Source organism: Somniosus microcephalus, unplaced genomic scaffold, assembly GCF_052327205.1.
Source record: "Somniosus microcephalus isolate GS21.2 unplaced genomic scaffold, FLI_Smic_1.0 unresolved_chr1, whole genome shotgun sequence".
Classification (NCBI taxonomy): domain Eukaryota; kingdom Metazoa; phylum Chordata; class Chondrichthyes; order Squaliformes; family Somniosidae; genus Somniosus; species Somniosus microcephalus.
The window spans coordinates 144,964,038-144,985,357 of record NW_028225179.1 but is presented as its reverse complement, the minus strand read 5'-3'; the positions used below and the strand labels follow the sequence as shown (position 1 = coordinate 144,985,357).

Genomic DNA, 21,320 nt, shown 5'->3' with positions numbered 1-21,320 from the left:
CAAGCACCGAACTCCGGTGGCGCGATCTTCCGAGCACCGGCCTCCCGAGCTGGCTTCAACATTGCGGCTGTACGAGACGGCCGGAGGGCCCGGTTGCCAGGGTAACCGTGACGCTGACCAAGCCCCGCCCCCCGGCCGAGCCAGAGAGAGAGATGCCACGTCTCAGCTGCTGCGCGCCGCGGCCTCCCCCCCGAGGGTCGCGGCCCCCCCTCGAGGGTCGCGGCCTCCCCCCCCCCGAGGTGAAGACCGCCGATTGCGGCTGTGCGAGACGGCTGGCGGGCCCGGTTGCCAGGGTAACGCTTGACGCTCAGCAAGCCCCGCCCCCCGGCCGAGCCAGAGAGAGATGCCGCATCTCAGCTCCTGCTGCGCGCGCACCCTAGCGGCGCGGGGCTGAGGCTCAGCCCTCCAGCCTCGAGTGGGGCCGGGAGGTGCCTAGCTCGGACGTGGGTGCGGAGGAGACACCGAGGCTTCTAGGCCTACCTGGAAAAACAGGGAAAGGTAGGAAAATTAATGAGATTAGATAAGTTAATTACATTCTAATTCATTTTTTTTTAAAACAATATGTGCTTTAAAAGCAACGTTTTTTTTAAGACGCAGAAAGCGGGAAAAAGAAAGGAAAAGTTTGGAATCAAGATGGCGGCGACTCACCTCGGTTCAGAACGATAAGGCCCGGCCACACATGCACCGATTGGCCCGGCAGCACACGCCAGCAACCCGGCGTACGTTTGTTCGAGCTCGAGGTCACTCTGTCGCTAATGAGCGGATAATGAGATGCTAATGAGCGGAACGTTGAAGGTTTTTGGGATACCGCGGGCGCGATTTTAGCCCGGCCCGAACGTAAATACGCTTAAAACCGTCTCGGAAGCGTAAGCTTTCTTTGGAGGTAACGCGCGCGTAGGTACGCCCTGTAACTTTCGAGCGCATAGCCCGACAGACGCACAGGCGATGACAGACAGAAGGACAGAATGACAGAATGACAGAATGACAGACAGACAGACAGACAGATGTACCGATTTATATATATAGACTAGCTGAAGTGCCCGGCGGTGCCGAGGCTTTTTCGAGGGCATGTTGTTGTTGGAAGAGAGAGAGAGAGCGACTGGGGGGAAGAGAGAGAGCGACTGGGGGAAGAGAGAGAGCGACTGGGGGAAGAGAGAGAGCGACTGGGGGAAGAGAGGGAGGGGAGGGGAGGGAGGGGGAGGGGAGGGGGAGGGGGAGGGGGAGGAGGGGAGGGGGGAGGGGGGAGGGGAGGGGAGGGGAAGGAGGGGGGTGAGGGGGAGGGGGGTGGAGGGTGAGTGGGAGGGGGTGGAGGGGGAGAGGGGGAGGGGAGGGGGGAGGGGAGGGCGGGGGAGAGGGAGGGGGAGAGGGGGTAGGGGAGGGGGGAGGGCGGGGAAGGAGGGCGGGGGGGGAGAGGAGGGGGGTGAGGGGAGGGCGGGGGGGAGGGAGGGGGGAGGGGAGGGGGGGAGGAGGAGAGAGGAGGGGGGAAGAAGGGGCGGGGGGAGGGAGGGAGGAGGGAGGAGGAGAGAGGAGGGGGGGAGGGGAAGGTGGAGAGTCCACGAGCCCCCTGATCCCCGTCCCCCCAAACTCCCGAGCCCCCTGATCCCCAGCCCCCGAACTCCAGAGGTTGGCCCCCCCCGAGACTTGCACCCCCACCCCCGAGGCTCGCCCGCCACCCACCCCCACCCCCGAGGCTCGCCCACCACCCACCCACCCCCGAGGCTCGCCCCCCCCACCAACCAAGCACCGAACTCCGGAGGCGCGATCTTCCGAGCACCGGCCTCCCGAGCTGGCTTCAACATTGCGGCTGTGCGAGATGGCCGGAGGCCCGGTTGCCAGGGTAACCGTGACGCTGACCAAGCCCCGCCCCCCGGCAGAGCCAGAGAGAGAGACGCCGCGTCTCAGCTGCTCCTGCTGCGTGCGCGGCCCCCCCCGAGGGTCGCGGCCCCCCCCGTGGGTGGCGGCCCCCCCCCGGGGGCCGCGGCCCACCCCCGAGGGTCGCGGCCCCCCCCCCGAGGTGAAGACCGCCGATTGCGGCTGTGCGAGACGGCCGGCGGACCCAGTTGCCAGGGTAACGCTTGACGCTCAGCAAGCCCAACCCCCGGCCAAGCCAGAGAGAGACGCCACGTCTCAGCTCCTGCTGCGCGCGCACCCTAGCGGCGCTGGGCTGAGGCTCGGCCCTCCAGCCTTCGAGTGGGGCCGGGAGGTGCCTAGCTCGGGCGTGGGTGCGGAGGAGACGCTGAGGCTTCTAGGCCTACCTGGAAAAACGGGGAAAGGTAGGAAAATTAATGAGATTAGATAAGTTAATTACTTTCTAAATCATTTTTTTTGAAAACAATATGTGTTTTAAAAGCAACGTTTTTTTTTAAGACGCAGAAAGCGGGAAAAAGAAAGGAAAAGTTTGGAATCCAGATGGCGGCGACTCACCTCGGTTCAGAACGATAAGGCCCGGCCACACACGCACCGATTGGCCCGGCGGCTCACACCAGCAACCCAGCGTACGATTGGTCGAGCTCGAGGTCACTCTGTCGCTAATGAGCGGATAATGAGATGCTAATGAGCGGAACATTGAAGGTTTTTGGGATACCGCGGGCGCGATTTTAGCCCGGCCGAAACGTAAATACGCTTAAAACCGTCTCGGAAGCGTAAGCTTTCTTTGGAGGTAACGCGCGCGTAGGTACGGCCTGTAACTTTCGAGCGCATAGCCCGACAGACGCACACGCGATGACAGACAGAATGACAGACAGACAGACAGACAGACAGACAGAATGACAGACAGAAGTACCGATTTATATATATAGATTGTGGCGGTACCACCGGTTGTCCCTTACTAACTATGTACATAATTCACTGTAACTTACCTGTTGAGGCCGTTGCCCCTTTAACTTACCTGTTGGGGCCGTTGCCCCTTTAAGACGCACCCTAGCGCGCTGACGTCACGTCACGCATGACGTGACGTACGCATGACGGCCGCCGGCACAGCCCGGCCTACCGCGACTTCGGCCGCATCGGCCAGCAGACGGGAGCGACACGATCTCCCGCTCCCGCGACAAGCGCCCGGTCAGCCCGGCCTCCAGCTCCCGCTCCCACGCTCGCGATTTCGGCCTCAACAGCCAACCTCTGTACCGGGGAAATGCGCCGACATATCGGCGCGGATCACGTGACACCCGAAGCGTGGGAAAATGTGACTGAGCGTGATGACGGCATCATGCTCTCCCGAGGACTGCGGATTCAGTTCTCGTGGCGTCCCCGTCAGGGTAAGACCTATCTCGCATTGCTCCAGTGTAAAGCCAGCTTACCTATTGTATTTCGTCAGTTCTAGTTAATAAACAACTTAGTGACTATTCATCCGAAGTCGAACTAAATTATTTAGTAGGTATTCGTCCCGAGAGGTCGACTCGAATACCTACAATTGGTGACCCCGAAACCGTGAACGTTTTTCGCGGAAGAAGAGTAGCCAACAGCGCCTACAACGACGTGAATACGGGAGCTCATCAATTCCTACAATTGGTGACCCCGTATCCGTGAACGTTTTTCACGGACGAAACGTGCATCCTGAACCTCGTCTTCACAGACGACGACCGACGATCAACTGACGAACAACCGACTCCGTGGACGGTTTTCACGGAGGAAGCACGCAGCCTGAACCTGGCGACCTCGTCTTTGCGAACGTATTCGCAAAGGAAGCGCAGTCCAGAGGCGATCCCATCTTCCAAGGACTAAAACACTGCCGGACCTGGATTTTTGTGAACGTTTTTCACAAAAGAAGCACGCCATGGCATCGCCAGCCGTTTTGTTGTCGCTGCCGCAATTCAGGGAGAAACAACCTGCCTCGTGTTTTGTAAAGGAAGAAGCTCAGTTCGCCGGGACCATCGACGCGGAGCAGACCACGCATTTGCTTACTGCCCCCGTGGTCGACCTTTCTATCACCATGCGGTTCGTCCGCCCCTACGTCCAACGCAACGGCAAGTATAAATCTCTCCAAGCACGGGGTATAGCACGTTCGGGCCCACAAGATCAGAGCGCGCCCGGCGGGGATACCATGAGGACTCACCCCCGTGAACCACGAGGACTCGCTCCTCTCGAAACACAAGGACCCATCCCTCGCGAACCACGAGGACCCATCCCTCGCAAGCCGCGAGGCTCCACCCCTCGTGCAACGCGAAGACTCGTCCCCCACCGACGACGCACCAGCCCGTCAGCCTGCTGGTTGTGTTACCTATCATACTTGCCGGCGGGTAAGAGAAGCAGCGTTGCCGCCCTTCCAGCGGTTTCCCCCCACCGACCGTGAAGGCGACCCGGTCCGTTCCACCCTTTCTCTGGTCCATAAGCACAAGGGTCCGGAAGCGGTTCCTCTCCATAGAGCACGTGCTAGAAACAGGTTTTAAGCTACAGAAGGTCAAAAACCTGCACTCTGATTTTAATGACCTGACAAGAGCCGAACGAATAGCCTTCCTACAGGAACAGTGAAAGAAAACCTACCGGAAGCCGGTTACTATTCCGTCTACTGTTTCATTACTGATATCAGGCCTTGTAATATCCATATGTTCTGCAAAACTGCGTTTACTGACTTTAAACGAGGCTTTCGCAACCAAAGAGAGCACACCGCTCTCCTGAAGATTGAGGGGGTTTACTGAAGCGATCAAACGGAATTTTTCCCGGGCACGAGATGTGCCTACGTCTACAAAGCACAGGATTCGTGCTAAGCTGTACCCATCAAGGATTTGACGCACAGCTGCACGGCGATTGACAATAAATAGCAAATTTTTCCCCGTCTCCCTGGTTAACTTCCAGTTCTTTTAGCGCCGCACGGCACGGAGTTGAATGTAATGTTGAGATGAGATGTCAACGTTGCCTACTATCTGCTCTACTATATGAAATGGCGTTCCCGGAAGCCTCTCAGTGATTTAATGAAATGAAGGTGTCCATTTTCTTCGGAAGACACACTCGGAACGTTAATTGCCCAAAAGAACCATTACGTAGCAGTCTCGCTCACTGAATCCTTCAGGTTGGCTTGTTTGGGAAATATCGGAATGACTCCACAGCTCAGCCTCCTTACAACATCGCTACAGCCAACGAGACTCACAAACCATTCTTTTTAGGATCTGCCTTTGGCATGCGTGTGATTGATAGCCCAGTCCTCAACAGACAAGTCGAGCAAGAGTCAGACACGGAGCTCAGCCTGCACACCCCCTTGCTCAACCGCTTCCTCAATGTTGCTGTCTCACCAGCTATTGGTTTCAACCACTTTTGCAGGGGCAATCGAGGGGTAAAATTGTTGCGTCACTGTAGTGTATGTACCTTTAAGGGGAGAACTACTTTTTACAGCTCCTGTATACTGTAGTACCGGCAGTGACCACACCTGTATATAAACCCTGAGTACTGTTAGTTTCAGAGTAACCCTCATCCAGTAAACACCTGTTGATTGTTCCTCTGCAGTCTCTGTCTATTTCTGGAAGGACACACAACATTAAGATACCCGGATTTAACATTGGCGACTAGGCAATTCGAACCTACCTGCAGCTCTGCAGAAGAAGGCCGATTCCACCAGCACGGGCGTCGACCATCCGGCGGAGACTCCAGCGAGACGGGCTGGCAGCAGGTACGGTGCAGACCCTTCCCGGACGGCGGCGGCTGGAGCTGACCGACGGCACAGGGGAAGGCCGAGCAGCGTCGACGGGGTAAGAGAGAGGGTAAAGCGCACAGGGCGCAGCCGGGGTTGAAGACCGAGCGGCGTCGACGGAAAAAAAAAAGAGAGAGGGTAGAGCGCACGGGGCGCAGCCGGGGTTCAGTACCGAGCAGTGTCAACGAGAGAGGCGTGCAGGAAAATGCACAGAGCGCGGCCGGTGTTCAAGGACTAAGCAGCGTCCATGGGGGAAGAAAGAAAAGCACGGGAGATGCCATTTGAGCCGCAGCGGAGAAGAAGGGAGAGCGCGGGAGACGCCATTTTTGAGCCACAGCGAAGAAGAAGGAAGAGCGCGGGAGACGCCACTTTTGAGCCGCAGCGGAGAAGAAGGGAGAGCGCGGCAGATGCCATTTTGAGCCAGCGGGGAAGAAGGGAGAGCGCGGGAGACGCCATTTTTAGCCAGTCTAACCACACCCAGGGATGCCGAAGAGTGGCAGTGTCACAGCGTTCGACAATGAAGTCGAAGATTGGGCGACATATGTAGAACGCATAGAAGTGTACTGCAAGGCGAATGAAGTGCCAGATGCCAGGAAAGCACTGGTATTGTTGAATTCCATGGGTACAAAAACGTATGGCTTACTGCGAAACCTAGTAACCCCAGAGAAGTCAGTGGAAAAGGATTTTGAAAGCATAGTGGCAATCCTACAGGACCACTTAAACCCCACACCGCTGCTGATAGCAGAAAGATTTAAGTTTCACAAAAGGAACCAGCATAAAGACGAAAGCAATGCTGAGTATTTAACAGAACTGCGCAAGCTATCGAAACACTGCCAGTTTGGAACGGGACTAGCAGATACTTTAAGGGACAAGTTTGTGTGTGGGCTTCAAAGTGAAGGAACCCAGAAACGGCTTCCGTCAGAAAAGGATCTTACGCTGGACAAGGATTTCAGCATGACAGTATCACACGAAGCAGCCGCACGGGGCGCTGCAGAGATACAATGGAGACCGCAAGAATATGGCACAAATGAAATGTCATATGGAGCAGTGAAGTGTTATCGCTGCGGCAGAACAACACATGACCATAAGGATTGTTGGTTCAAGGACCAAGTGTGCAGACAGTGTGGAAAAGTAGGACACATAGCAAGAGTCTGCAGGTCGGGAAAGAAAACCAGCAGCAGGAAATCTCCACAGGAGAAGTACAAAAAGGTACATAAGGTGACGGAGAGTAGTTCAGATGAACAGAAAAGTGATACAGACTCCGGAAGCAAGGAGCTGGGTTGTCTGAAACTACATAATGTAATCAAAATGGAGGATCACCAAACTATCTGGGTCACGCTCAAGATAGACGGAGTCCAAATGAAAATGGAATTGGACACAGGATCAGCCCTAACAGTCATAAACCGAAGGGACTACAAGCGGCTATTCTCACATATATCCTTGAGAGATACAGAGATTGTCTTGAAGATGTACACGGGGCAAAAAGTCGACCCCAAAGGAAAAATAAGGGTGAACGTTATATATAACGGCAAGGAAACACCAAAAATGGACCTATATGTATTGCCAGATGGAGGACCACCACTACTAGGACGTGAATGGATCTGGAAGATACAATTAGATTGGCATTCCATACAGGCACTGAAGGTTGAGGCCAAAAAGGATGACGACGTCACACCTGGACGACTGTCAAAAATGCTAACTGATGCACAAGAAGTGTTCCAGGAGGGACTCGGAACACTAAAAGGCATAACAGCGACGATCAAAATAGAGGAAAATGCAAGCCCAAAGTTTTTTAAGGCCAGACCGGTACCTTATGCGATCCACCCAGCCGTCGAAGCATAGCTGGAAGGTTTGGAACGTTCTGGAGTACTGTCCAAACTGGAGTGGAGCGAGTGGGCTACACCCATTGTTCCATTAATGAAGAGGTCGTTGAGTAATACGCCTGGGGAACCAAAGAAGGTTCGCATCTGTGGGGACTTTAAGGTGACAGTGAACCCAGTCCTTCACACGGTACAATATCCGCTTCCGCGGATTGAAGATATTTTCGCCTCGCTATCTGGAGGTAAATGCTTCACTAAGATTGATCTGGCCCAGGCGTACCTGCAAATGGAGGTAGAAGAAGCCTGGAAACAGTACCTCACGATCAACACTCATAAAGGTCTCTACCAATACAACCGGCTGGTGTTCGGGGCAGCATCAGCTCCGGCTATTTGGCAAAGGGCAATGGATCAAGTCCTGCAAGGGATTCCAGGGACCCAGTGTTATTTGGATGACATCCTGGTCACAGGCAAAAATGACAGTGATCACCTCACCAACCTGGAGCAGGTGCTCACTAGATTGAAGGAATATGGGCTCCGAGCTAATCGCCACAAATGCAAGTTTTTCCTGAAGCAGATCTCGTATTGTGGCCACGTTATTGATGAAGAGGGATTACATAAGTCCCCTGAAAAGATTGAGGCAGTAGTCAAGGCTCCAGCACCGGAAAATGTGTCACAACTGAGGTCGTTCCTCGGGCTGGTGAACTACTACCATAAGTTCTTGCTGGATTTGTCTACAGTACTACACCCACTGAACACCCTACTGCAAACAGGGGTACCATGGAAGTGGAATGACGAATGTAAACGAGCTTTCCAGAAGTGCAAAGAATTGATCACATCAAAAGAGGTGTTGGCTCATTTCAACCCAGCACTACCAATTCGGTTGGCGTGTGATGCATCACCCTATAGCATTGGAGCGGTGCTGTCGCACAAATTCCCGGACGGCTCGGAGAGGCCAGTAGCCTTTGCATCTCGTCACTAACCTCAGCCGAGCGTAACTACGCCCAGATTGACAGGGAGGCCCTCAGCCTAGTGTGGGGAGTGAAAAAGTTCAACCACTATCTGCACGGGCAGAAGTTCACCTTGCTGACTGACCACCAACCACTTGTCTCCATCTTTAATCCAAAGAAGGGCGTTCCGGTGATGACTGCGCAACGGCTACAAAGATGGTCCCTTTTTCTAGGGGCGAACCAATATGAAATCGAGTATAAGGGCGCGAAACAGCATGGAAACGCTGATGGGCTATCATGCCTGCCACTGCCTACTGCGGAGGAAGCACCAGCAGTGGACCCTGTCGAAATATTTTATTCGACTATAATTGAACGCTTGCCAGGAATTAACGCTGATATAGAGAAGGAGACCCAAAATGACCCGACACTGTCTCGTGTATATGACTTGACGGTGAAGGGATGGCTAACACATGGTGACTCACTGTTGCCAGCATTCTCATCCAGAAGAGAACAGCTGTCAGTATGCCAGGGGACCTTGATGTGTGGATCCCGAGTGGTAATTCCACCCAAGTTAAGGGAGAGAGTGCTCAATGAGCTTCACGAAGGCCATCTGGGAGGGGTGAAAATGAAAAGCCTTGCTAGGGCTTATGTGTGGTGGCCAGGGATCGATCAGCAAATCGAGGACCTGACCAAGAGCTGCTCAGGATGCCAGAAGGTCCAGAATGCACCACCACATGCCCCTCTACACCCATGGGAGTGGCCCTCATCTCCATGGCAACGGGTGCATATTGATTTTGCTGGTCCATTCATGGATTCAATGTATTTAATAGCCGTGGATGCGCACTCGAAATGGCCTGAGGTGATCAAAATGTCCTCCACCACCACGGAGAATACGATTGCAGTCCTACGGACCATATTTGCCAGGAACGGCTTGCCAGAGCAGATTTGCTCTGATAACGGACCACAGATTGTGTCCGAAGAGTTTCGAAGATTTATGAAAAGGAATGGGGTAAGGCATTACACATCCACCCCGTATCATCCAGCCACAAATGGATTGGCTGAGAGGTTCGTACAAACCTTTAAAAAAGCAGTAAGGGCCATGTGCGATGACGACATTCCACTGCAGCATAAGGTGGACAATTTCCTGTTAGCCTACAGAAATGCGACACATGCAGTCACCAACCAGACCCCGGCCATGATGTTCTTTAACCGAAGGTTGAGATCTCGTCTGGATTTGCTCAGACCAAATGTACGAAGAGATGTTGAGAATAAGCAATTCCAACACATCAATGAGAAGCCGACAAGGAGCTTCAATGTAGGGCAACCAGTCTTGGCCCGCGACTACCGAACAGAGAAATGGCAACCAGGAACGATATGCACACGGCAGGGGCCACTAATGTACACAGTGGATGTTGGGGAGAACATTGTGAGACGCCATGTCGACCAGATCCTCGAGTCACAGGAACAAGTCAACCCCATGTCTCGCGTAGCTGGTGATGAACCCGACATACAGGTAGCATCTACCCCAGAAACAGTAGCATCGGAAGCTGATGAACCAACCGACGACAGGGGGCCAGAATCGCCTCCGCACCAAGAGCAAGACACTCAGGAAAGGCACTATCCAGAAAGGATCAGGAAGCCGCCCCAAGGACTGTATTTATAAATGGACTATTTTCAGTTAATGTTGCATGTTAAAAGTGTTAATTGTTAAATGAATGTTATGATACTGTTAATCTAAAAGGGGAGGAATTGTAGTGTATGTACCTTTAAGGGGAGAACTACTTTTTACAGCTCCTGTATACTGTAGTACCGGCAGTGACCACACCTGTATATAAACCCTGAGTAGGGATCTGTACTGTTAGTTTTAGAGCAACCCTCATCCAGTAAACACCTGTTGATTGTTCCTCTGCAGTCTCTGTCTATTGATTGAAGGACACACTACATTAAGATACCCGGATTTAACAACACCCAAGTGAGATAGACGTCTCGACCCCTGCACAGCCGCAGGAGCAGCAGACTGCTGACGAGCCCTCACAGGCTCGCCACCCCAGAGGATGCCCGCCAAAGGTGTCGAGACAGGAGTAGCAGGAAAGTGAGCAAGGGGCCTCCACATCTGCTGAAGCCACAGGGGAACCATGATGTAGGAGCACGCGTTAGAGGAAAATAAAGCACAAGTAGTCACAAGGGTAGCCACTTGGGTGAAATTATACGTATTGTTAAAAAAAGCCATCAGATGAATTCTGTCAATAAAAAGTCTGATGGCTACTGCTGTATTTGTGACGTGTATCATTTGGCGAATTGAGGGCTTAGGATTACTTGCAATTGTCAGTATGCTGGACAAATAGCCAGGAATCCGCAGGGTCTTGGCCATTGTCGATGCTCGGGTAAGAAGCTGCGAGGCAAAAGTGCTCGATTGGCTAGGCTAAGCAAATCTGGCCAGGATGAGTGCGTTCCTTGCATCCGGGCAGCAATGTTCTGGCGTAATGCTGCCGCTGGTTGTTGGTCCTCTGCAGGATGGTCGTTTTTGTCCTCCTCCTCCTCCTCCTCATCATCATCTGAGGAGGGTATGTGAGGAGCCACTTGGTCCTCAGGAATCTGCAAGCCACGACACTGTGCCATGTTGTGAAGTGCACAGCAAACCACGACGATTCTGGAGACCCTGGCTGCTGAGTACTGTAGGGCTCCACCTGATCTATTCAGGCATCTGAAGTGCATCTTCAGCAAACCGATGGTTTGCTCGATAATGGATCTGGTGAAAATGTGGCTGGAGTTGTAGCGCTCCTCAGCTTCGTTGGCTGGCCTCCTCAATGGCGTCACTAGCCAAGTCCTCAGGGGATAGACCTTGTCTCCAAGTAGCCATCCGTGAAGTTGGTCTGGTGGCCTGAATAGCGGAGACACACTAGACTGGCGCTGTATGAAGGAGTCATGGCAACTGCCAGGGTACATGGCACAAACATGCAAAATCTCCTTCTTGTGGTCACGCACCAGCTGAACGTTAAGGGAGTGGAAGCCCTTGCGGGTGACAAAAATACCTGGATTGCGATGGGGTGCCCTAAGGGCCACATGTGTGCAGTCAACGATGCCCTGCACCCTTGGAAAGTCTGCCAGATGAGCTAATCCAAACACTCGCGCCGTGACACTTGCTCGATCCTTGGTGAAATGGATGTGATTGTGCGCGAGGGCAAAGAGGGCATTGGTTACCTGCATGATGCAAGTGTGTGCGGCCGCCTGGGAGATGCCGCTGATGTCTGCTGCTGATCCCTGGAATGAGCCTGAGGCAAAAAAGTTGAGTGTGGTGGTGACTTTGACGGCCACTGGTAAGGAGTATCCACCTGGTCCTCTGGGCAGCAGGTCTTGCTGTAGCATTGCGCAGATGTCAGTCACTACCTCTCGCGAAAGTCGGAGCCGCCTTTGGCACAGCTGCTCAGTCATGTTGAGGTAGCTGACCCTGTGTCTGTAGACCCTGTTTGGGGGGTATCTCCTGCGCCGACGGGCTTCCAGGCGCTGGCCCCTTCTGGCCTGTGCTGCCTCAGGTGGGTGGGCAGCAGCCTGTTGCTCCTGCTGCTGCTGCTGTTGTTTCTGGTTCTGCTGCTGCCACGCCTGCTGCTCGAGCTCCTCTAATGCCCAGAAGGGAAGGAAAAAAATTGCTCCCATGCTTCTGGCATATGCCTCCGTTGAGGAAATGCTGAGTGACGGTGGCGAGAGGAGTTTCCCAGGAGTTCACACTGGAGATGGGTGTGAGGCTCCAACCTTCCACAGGTGTGATTAAGCCTGGTAAAAGTTGCCCCAGGCCTGAGACAAAAAATCCTGCCACCTGCAAATGATGGCTGATCAAATCTCCTCTTTAATGGTAGACCTGCAGTTGATGGTCAGCAAGCCAATAGTGCTCCCGCCAGGTTTGACAGTTGTGATTCCCACCAGGCGTGTTTTACGTGGGAAAAGGGTTAAAAGTGCAAGGGACTGTTAAAATGGCATTATAGAGGCCATTTAGTGGTGATTAAGGGCCTTAAAGACCAGTCCCGCCTGTTGGATGCGGGACAGATTCTGGACCATCAGACACGCCTGAGTAAAAATGGCTCGGAGTCGGGAACCAGGCGGGCGGGGGGCGGGGTCCCGCCCGCCAGTTTTTGCGATTTTAACCCCCCGCACGCCTCCAAGCCTGCCTCCACGGCTCAGTTAAAATCGAGGCCTATATGACTGCAAGATCTTTCTTTAAATGAACTGCAGGTCGGTTTAAAAAGTGCCCAAAAAGCCTAGAGATCCCGTCCCTTACTGAGAACTTGTAAAGCCTGGTTTGAGGATCCACTGGAGTTACATTTATTGCAATGCCAAACCCAATGACTTGAGACGACCCACTTTATAGGAGTCTTACTGCACATCTCTCTTTCGTTAGGTCCTGCCCTGATTCTAGATCATTCTGCAGCATCAGTGTCAGAAACTACTTGGCAGTGTTGCTAAAGGTGCAGTATGAATTCACTCTTATATTCCATTCCCATAATTTACTCTGCATTTAGAGGAAGGTTATCCTAAACATACATACATCAAGAATCGGGACTCGAAACACACGTAACAATTCTCTTCCAACCTTATATATTATGAATCTTGTCGTTTGAATGTTTCTTCCCCCACAGGAGCGACCTAACCAGGCAGAGCAGCAAGTTAAGGAAAAATTTGAGGAACTTCACCAGTTTCTTCGCAAGGAAGAGAAGTGTGCTTTGCAAAGACTGAAACAAGAAAGGAAGAAAAAGAGTCAGGCGGTGAAGGGGAAAATCGAGAAGATAACCGAAGAAATCTCATCGCTTTCAGCCATCATTCGGGAAATTCAGCAAGAGCTAAGTGAAGAGGACAATATCATATTTCTAAGAGTAGGTACTTACCCAATCAGTGGTTTCTTTACTGCATTTTTCCAATTCTTTCCAGAAATCCCTTGAACTAGTGCACACAACAGAACCGGACATGTGTCAACCATGGCTCAGTGCGTAGCACTGGGTCAGAAGGTCGTGGGTTCAAGTCCCACTCCAGAAACACAAGCACATAATCCAGGCTGACACTTCAGTAAAGTACTGAGGGAGTGCCGCACTGTCAAAGATGCTGTCTTTCAGGTGAGACATTAAACCAAGGCTCACTCAGGTGGGCATAAAAGATCCCACGGCACTGTTCGAAGGTCTAGCAAGGATGGCATGTGTGCACATCAGGTGAGGCCAGGATTGGCCACACTATGGTTGTGCCACACTCACAGTTGAATAGCCAGCTGACGTTCACTCTTTAGGCTCACACATGACAGATGACCATGAGGCTGAGGTACCAGAGGGTTCCTGCTGCCCATGGAACTATATCCCAGTGAGGAAGCAATGCCTTCAGGAGAGGAGAGGATAGGGGATAGAAAGGGAGGGGGGTGGAGAAAATTAGTAAGAAAAGATCTATTACTATTTTCATGGAAATATGAAACACACACTGTCCTCTTAAACAGGTTATTTTACGGGGACTATCAGAAAGTACAGTAAATTTTTTACATCTGGATAATTTATGCTGGATTGTAAACCAGTGAGCTGCATTATAAAATAACATCATTTTCAGCAGTATTGAGTAATAAGAAATTCACACACTCTGGATAAAGGGATGGTTTTGCTGTCTAAAATCAGAACATTCTGGTATTTCTCTGAAATCTATTCCAGGATCAATTAAATGTTGTTGGTACTGGAAGATTTGAAAAGCAAGGAGAGTAATTACTGTGTTTTCTCTTTTCTTCCAGAAATTTCGAGAAATAGAGAAAAGCTACAGGTTAAACTCTTACCATCAATCTTTATTTTCTTTTTAATTTGTTCACAATTCCGACAAAAACTGGTATAATGCGCCACTGATCTCTGATTGCAGAGCTAAAAGGAGCATGGTAGCCCCAGCGAAGACTTGTCCTGTGGTGAATGTAGGGAAGTACACCGGATCACTCCAGTACAGAATCTGGAAGAAGATGTTGACAGTGATTAACACAGGTGGGTGACACGGGATCCATGTTTTCTTCCCAGCATCGTCCATTGGACTGATCTCTCCAAGAGCAGGAGAGAATATTCCAATTGCTCAATTCACCAATTCTCTTCTAAAAGTATAACTGTGATCGTGTCTCTTTAAGTAAGTTCCCTGGAAGAATATATCAGCCTAGAATATGTTATGATCTGGAATGCATTTCAGATGGCCAAAGCAGATTCAATAGTAACTTTCAAAAGGGAATTGTAGCTCATTATGGCACACAGTGACCAAAACAAATTTCTCCTGAAGATGTTTCATTTCAGTGATCCTGAAATTAGCCTGTAAGATACTCAGTGCATTCATTTGAAATTTATCTCGAGTATTCTACAAATATTTAACAGACAAGATTTTCGTGAATGCATTTAAGATGCTGTTGCATATGGTGACTAGAAAAAATCTTGCTTCTTGTATGGTTTTGGAAAATAGAATACAATGTACAATTGATAGTTTGTGGGAGGGTGCTTCGTGAGTTTATTACCACTCAGTGGTCTGTGTTTCAGCGACTAAGTGAAATCCAGCTTACACCCTGCACATAGATCAGATGAAAGGCCAAACCACCGGGGAGGGCTGGATGAAAGGGCCTATTCCCTCCTAAATCTTTTAACATTGGTTATGTGCCCCCCTCCAAAACGTGGAAATGCCATCATACTCTCCCTCGTAACTCCATATACATGTTTGCAGTTCTGTATTACAGTAATTAAAACATTTCAATCCTATACTTTTCATTTAATGTGTCAAACATATTAAGAATGATAATTCTACCCAATGTTTTCTTAATTCTTTCTCATGATGTGGGCATCGGTGGCTATGCTCCATTTATTGTCCATCGCCAGTTGCCCTGACTTTGATACAACTGAGTGGCCACTTCAAAGCGCAGTTTAACGTTAAGAGATTAGCATGTAAAGTTAAGGCACATGGGATTGGGGGCAAGGTACTGACTTGGATAGAGAACTGGTTGGCAGACAGGAAGCAAAGAGTTGGAATAAACGGGTCTTTTACCGAGTGTCAGGCAGTGACTAGTGGGGTACCGCAGGGATCGGTCCTAGGACCCCAGCTAGTCACAATATATTAATGATCTAGATGAGGGAACTAGATGTAATATCTCCAAGTTTGCAGACGACACAAAGCTGGGTGGGCGTGTGTGCTGTGAGGAGGATGCCGAGAAACTCCAGTATGATTTGGACAGGTTGCGTGATTGGGCAGATGCAGTATAATGTGGATAAATGCGAGGTTATCCACTTTGGTGGCAAAAACAGGAAGGCAGATTATCTGAACGGCAATAGATTGGGAGAAGGGGAAGTGCAACGAGACCTGGGTGTCCTTGTGCACCAGTCGCTGAAGGTAAGCATGCAGGTGCAGCAGGCGGTTAAGAAGGCAAATGGTATGTTGGCCTTCGTAGCGAGAGGGTTTGAGTACAGGAACAAGGATGTCTTGCTGCAGTTGTACAGGGCCTTGGTGAGACCACACCTTGAGTATTGTGTGCAGTTTTGGTCGCCTTATCTGAGGAAGGATGTTCTTGCCATGGAGGGAGTGCAGTGAAGATTCACCAGACTGATACCTGGGATGGCAGGAATGACGTATGAAGAGAGATTGGGTCGATTGGGCTTATACTCACTGGAGTTTAGAAGAATGAGAGGGGATCTCATTGAAACTTATAAAATTCTAACAGGACTAGACAGACTAAATGCAGGAAGGATGTTCCCGATGGCAGGGGAGTCCAGAGCCAGGGGACACAGTCTAAGGATATGGGGTAAGCCATTTAGGACAGAAATGAGGAGGAATTTCTTCATCCAGAGAGTGGTGAACCTGTGGAATTCTCTACCACAGAAGGCAGTAGAGGCCAATTCATTAAATATATTCAAGAAGGAGTTAGATATATTTCTTAAGGCTAAAGGGATCAAGGGATATGGGGAGAAGGCAGGGACAGGGTACTGAGTTTGGATGATCAGCCATGATCGCATTGAATGGCGGAGTAGGCTCAAGGGGCTGAATGGCCTACTCCTGCTCCTATCTTCTATGTTTCTATATTTAGTGTCAACCATGTTGGTGTGGGACTGGAGGCCAGACTGGTTAAAGAGGACGGCAGGTTTCCTTCCCTAAAGGGCATTAGTGAACCATTTGGGTTTTTATGATAATCCAACAGCTTCATAGTCACTTTTACTGATACCCGCTTTTTAATATCAAATTTTTAAAACTGAATTCAAATTCTCAAACGGCCCACAGTGGGATTTGTACTCATGTTCTCTGGATTATTAGTCTCGGTCTCTAGATTATTAGTCCAGTAACATGACCACTACACTACCGTACCTGGTGAACTTAAATACGTGAATTAATTGAACTCTAATCCTTTCAGTCACATCTTTGCAAACCTTAAAACATATAAAGCTGCCACTGAAACAATGTTAGAAAACTGCAAGCTAATCACAGAAAGTCAATGAATCCAATGTAACTGAAGGTGATGGTAGCACTGCCTTGTTTCTACCTTTGTGCCCCATCACCTCACTGTTCGTGTTACTACTCATTTGATAATTAAGTTAGCCAAGTGATGATGACTTGTTTACATACATTGGCCTAGAAATTCAGTTGCGTTTGCGCCCACTTACTGGCTATAGAGTGGGTTGCGCCAGAAGTTTTTTACGCCCGAAATTGAGGTCGTCCCTATCATCGGCGTTAGCCGGTAGCGCTGCACCGGCACCGATGACGTCATCGGTGTGCGCAGTGCCCCGGTTCCAATGATAAACCGTCCCGATGGCCAAATTCAGTTGCGGCCGCCTCGCCCATCGCGGCCGCAAACAGCGTTTGCAAAACGGTGCCTTGCAGCTCCGAAAGGCCGGCGCATAAAGGTGGAGCGGCGGCCGGCCGCTTTTCCGGCGGCCGCCTGCCCGCAGCTCCCTCCCCGGACTCCTGCACCACCCCCCCGCGGCATTGGTGTGTGACTCCCGCGAGCCCGGCACGTCTCCGTGGTGCCGGGCTCATTTGCCGGGGGAATCCAGCGGCGATCTCATGGCTGCAGGCAGCTCCTCCTTAAGTGAAGGAGGAGGCCTGCAGTACCCCAGCCTGCCGCACCGCATCGGTTGCCGCAGCGGCAGCTGGGCGCCGGAAACTGACATTCTTCGCCCCAAACGAGGCGGCGAAAGCCTGCAATAGCGCCCGCCGCCGTCTTGGGGCGGCGCTACTGAATTTCAGGCGGGCGCTAGGGGAATGCGGCCCAGCGCTAAATTTAGGGCACTAAAGACCTGGCGCGGCGAGACCGAATTTTTAGCCCATTCTGTTTTAATCCATTTCTCCAGCTCCGGTGACCTTGGACCCTTGTACAGCTCACCCTTATCTACTCCTGTCTGTGGCGCTCACCAGTGTGAGTCACACCATGAAAAGGCAGCAGCCACTCTTGGACTGCCTGGAAAGATTCAATCCTTGTCTCTGTGTCCTGGCGTGCGAGGGATTCACATCAGGGAAACACCACTGGGAGGTGATGGTGGGGGAAAAGACTGAGTGGGATCTGGGTCTGGCCCGAGAGTCTATAGAAAAGAGGTCACTGACCTGAATCCAGGTAGTGGATGCTGGGTAATAGCACTGAGAGATGGAAATCAGTGCAGAGCTGCTACCAAGACTTGGAAGACTTAGATCTGAAGGAGAAACCAAGAAAGGTTAGAGTCTGTCTGGATTATGAGGGAGGGAAGGTGTCCTTTTATAACTCAGATAACATGTCCCAAAGCTTCACTTTCACAGATAGATTCCATAAGAAGCTCTATCCTTACTTCAGTCCAGGTCGCAACGATGTGGGTAAAAATGCTGAACCACTGAAAACCTGTTCTTGGAAATGAACAATTCAGGTCAAACAGGTTTTTTTTTAATCAATAAGAAACTACTGCAAATGCTGGAAATCTGAAATAAAAGCAGTTCATGGTTGAAACACTCAGCAGGTCATGCCGCATCTAGAGAGAGGGGAACGGAGTTAACGTTTGGCATTTTACAGCCATTAACCGTTGAGTTTGACAACTTTAGATCTTAACCACCGCTCCTATTCTTTCTCGGACAGCAGTTGCTGGTAATGGAGGATGGCTGCACCAGAGCCACTGGGTGTGGAGAAGGTGTGGGCTGGTGCTCGGGGCAGGGTTCCCCAACCAATACATGGCTGGTGATGTGGGCCATATACCTGGGGTCTACCCACCTTTCTCTGTCATATTCCCGGGCCGTGGGAGCCCACTCCTCTTTGCCAAACTTTCCATGCTTCCCTCCTTCTCTGCTATCCTGCTGTAACCATATACACCTCCTCCAGACCCATCTTTTGTTTCTTTACTTGTCCCATTACCATCCGTTTGGCCTTGCCCCATCATCTCTTCAGTCATTTAATCTCTCCTGTCTTCTACCCTATTACAGACCTTCCCTTTCATTCTTTTTCTCTTCACTTTTCCCTGGCTCTGTACTTACTTAAAATCTGTTAAACTTCTAATATCTTCCAGTTCTGATGAAAGGTCATCGACCTGAAACATTGGCCACAATTTTGACAACACTCAGAGGCCGGGTTTGGAGGCGAGTCGGGAATTAAAATCCAAATGAATGACGGCAGGTTGCGAACCTGCCACCATCCCGCCTCCACACAACTTTGCAAAGTGTCGGGTCTGAGAGTCATAGAAACATAGAAGATAGGAGCAGGAGTAGGCCATTCGGCCCCTCGAGCCTGCTCCGCCATTCAATGCGATCATGGCTGATCATCCAAATTCAGTACCCTGTCCCTGCTTTCTCCCCATATCCCTTGATCCCTTTAGTCTTAAGAAATATATCTAACTCCTTCTTGAATATATTTAATGAATTGGCCTCTACTGCCTTCTGTGGTAGCGAATTCCACAGGTTCACCACTCTCTGGGTGAAGAAATTCCTCCTCATCTCTGTCCTAAATGACTTAACCCCTTATCCTTAGACTGTGACCCCTGGTTCTGGACTCCCCGCCATCGGGAACATGCTTCCTGCATCTAGTCTGTCCAGTCCTGTTAGAATTTTATAAATTTCAATGAGATCCCCTCTCATTCTTCTAAACTCCAGCGAGTACAAGCCGAATCGACCCAATCTCTCCTCATACGTCATTCCTGCCAACCCAGGTATCAGCCTGGTGAATCTTCGCTGCACTCCCTCCATGGCAAGAACATCCTTCCTCAGATAAGGCGACCAAAACTGCACACAATACTCAAGGTGTGGTCTCACCAAGGCCCTGTACAACTGCAGCAAGACATCCTTGCCTCTGTACTCGAATCCTCTCGCTACGAAGGCCAACACACCATTTGCCTTCTTAACCGCCTGCTGCACCTGCATGCTTACCTTCAGCAACTGGTGCACAAGGACACCCAGGTCTCGTTGCACTTCCCCTTCTCCCAATCTATTGCCGTTCAGCTAATAATCTGCCTTCCTGTTTTTGCCACCAAAGTGGATAACCTCGCATTTATCCACATTATACTGCATCTGCCATGCATCTGCCCAATCACCCAACCTGTCCAAATCATCCTGGAGTTTCTCAGCATCCTCCTCACAGCACACATGCCCACCCAGCTTTGAGTCGTCTGCAAACTTGGAGATATTACATCTAGTTCGCTCGTCTAGATCATTAATATATATTGTGAATAGCTGGGGTCCTAGCACTGATCCCTGCGATGCCCCACTAGTCACTGCCTGCCACTTGGAAAAAGAACCGTTTAATCCAACTCTTTGCTTCCTGTCTATCCAAGTCAGTACCTTGCCCCCAATCCCATGTGCTTTAAGACCCGACAACAAACGGCGGGAGAAGCACTTAAGGCAGTTAACAGCTTGTTAACGGCCTAGATAATCCCATTTTTACAGGCTCTTCCCATTTTAGTACATTTTTTGTTGCCTGTCATGTGACAAACACGCCAGCTGATTGTGCCGGGTTCAGCAACTAGCTGAATTGTTGACAGCTGCTCCTGCAGTATAAAAGCGGACCTGCAACATGGCTGGCTTTCAGATGCCAGAACTTTGTGTTTTGAGGTTTTGGAACACATTTTGCAGGTCTATTGAGCTTGTAAGTGTTTAAGCTGCGATCCATATGCACTGCACACATGTGGCCATTAGGGCACCCCATCACAACCCAGCTGTATTTGTCAACCGCAAGGGCTTCCACTCCCTTAACGTCCAGCTGGTGTGTAACCACAGGAAGAACATTATGCATGTTTGCGCCAATTCCCTGGCAGTTGCCATGACGCGTTCATCCTGCGGCACTCGAATGTGCCTCAGCTGTTCAATCCGCCAACCCAAATTTCCGGATGGCTACTTGTAGACAAGGGCTATCCCCTGAAAAAGTGGCTAATGACACCGATGAGGAGGCCATCAAACGAAGCTGAGGAGCGGTACAATGTGAGCCACATTTCCACCAGAAGCATCATAGAGCGAACCATCCGGCTTGCTCAAAATGCCATTTCGATGCCTGGACAGATTTGATGGAGCCCAACAGTATGCACCAGCCAGGGTCTCCAGAATCATCGTTCTGCACAACATTGCACAGCAGCATGGCTTACCGTTGCCTAAGGAACAAGTGGCTCAGCGCACAGCCTCCTCAGAAGATGAGGAGGCGGAGGAGGAGGTGGAGGAGGAGGCGGCACATGAGGTACACCTTGCAGAGGCGGATGTGCCAATTACACCAGCACACGACCACATTGCTGGCCATGAGGCAAGGGATGCACTAATCCATGCCAGATTCACGTAAGTTTACGCATCAACCACATGTGGCTGGCACATGGAAATTAATGTCTGGCCGACCTTCTTAACACACCATACAGCATCTGTACAATAAACTGTGGTTTCCTATCACTCCCACCACTATCATTACAGATGAAATGTGCCCTGACCCCTCACTGTGCAACTTCCATTTCTGAGCACACATAGGCCATCTCTTTGAATCTT

The 21,320-nt window shown here is 50.8% G+C and overlaps 1 pseudogene; it reads left to right on the top strand.

Annotated features, from left to right (window-relative positions):
• Positions 1 to 3,772: 3,772 nt before the first annotated feature.
• On the top strand, positions 3,773 to 18,265 carry LOC147096190 (zinc-binding protein A33-like; annotated as a pseudogene).
• The last annotated feature ends 3,055 nt before the right edge of the window (positions 18,266 to 21,320 follow it).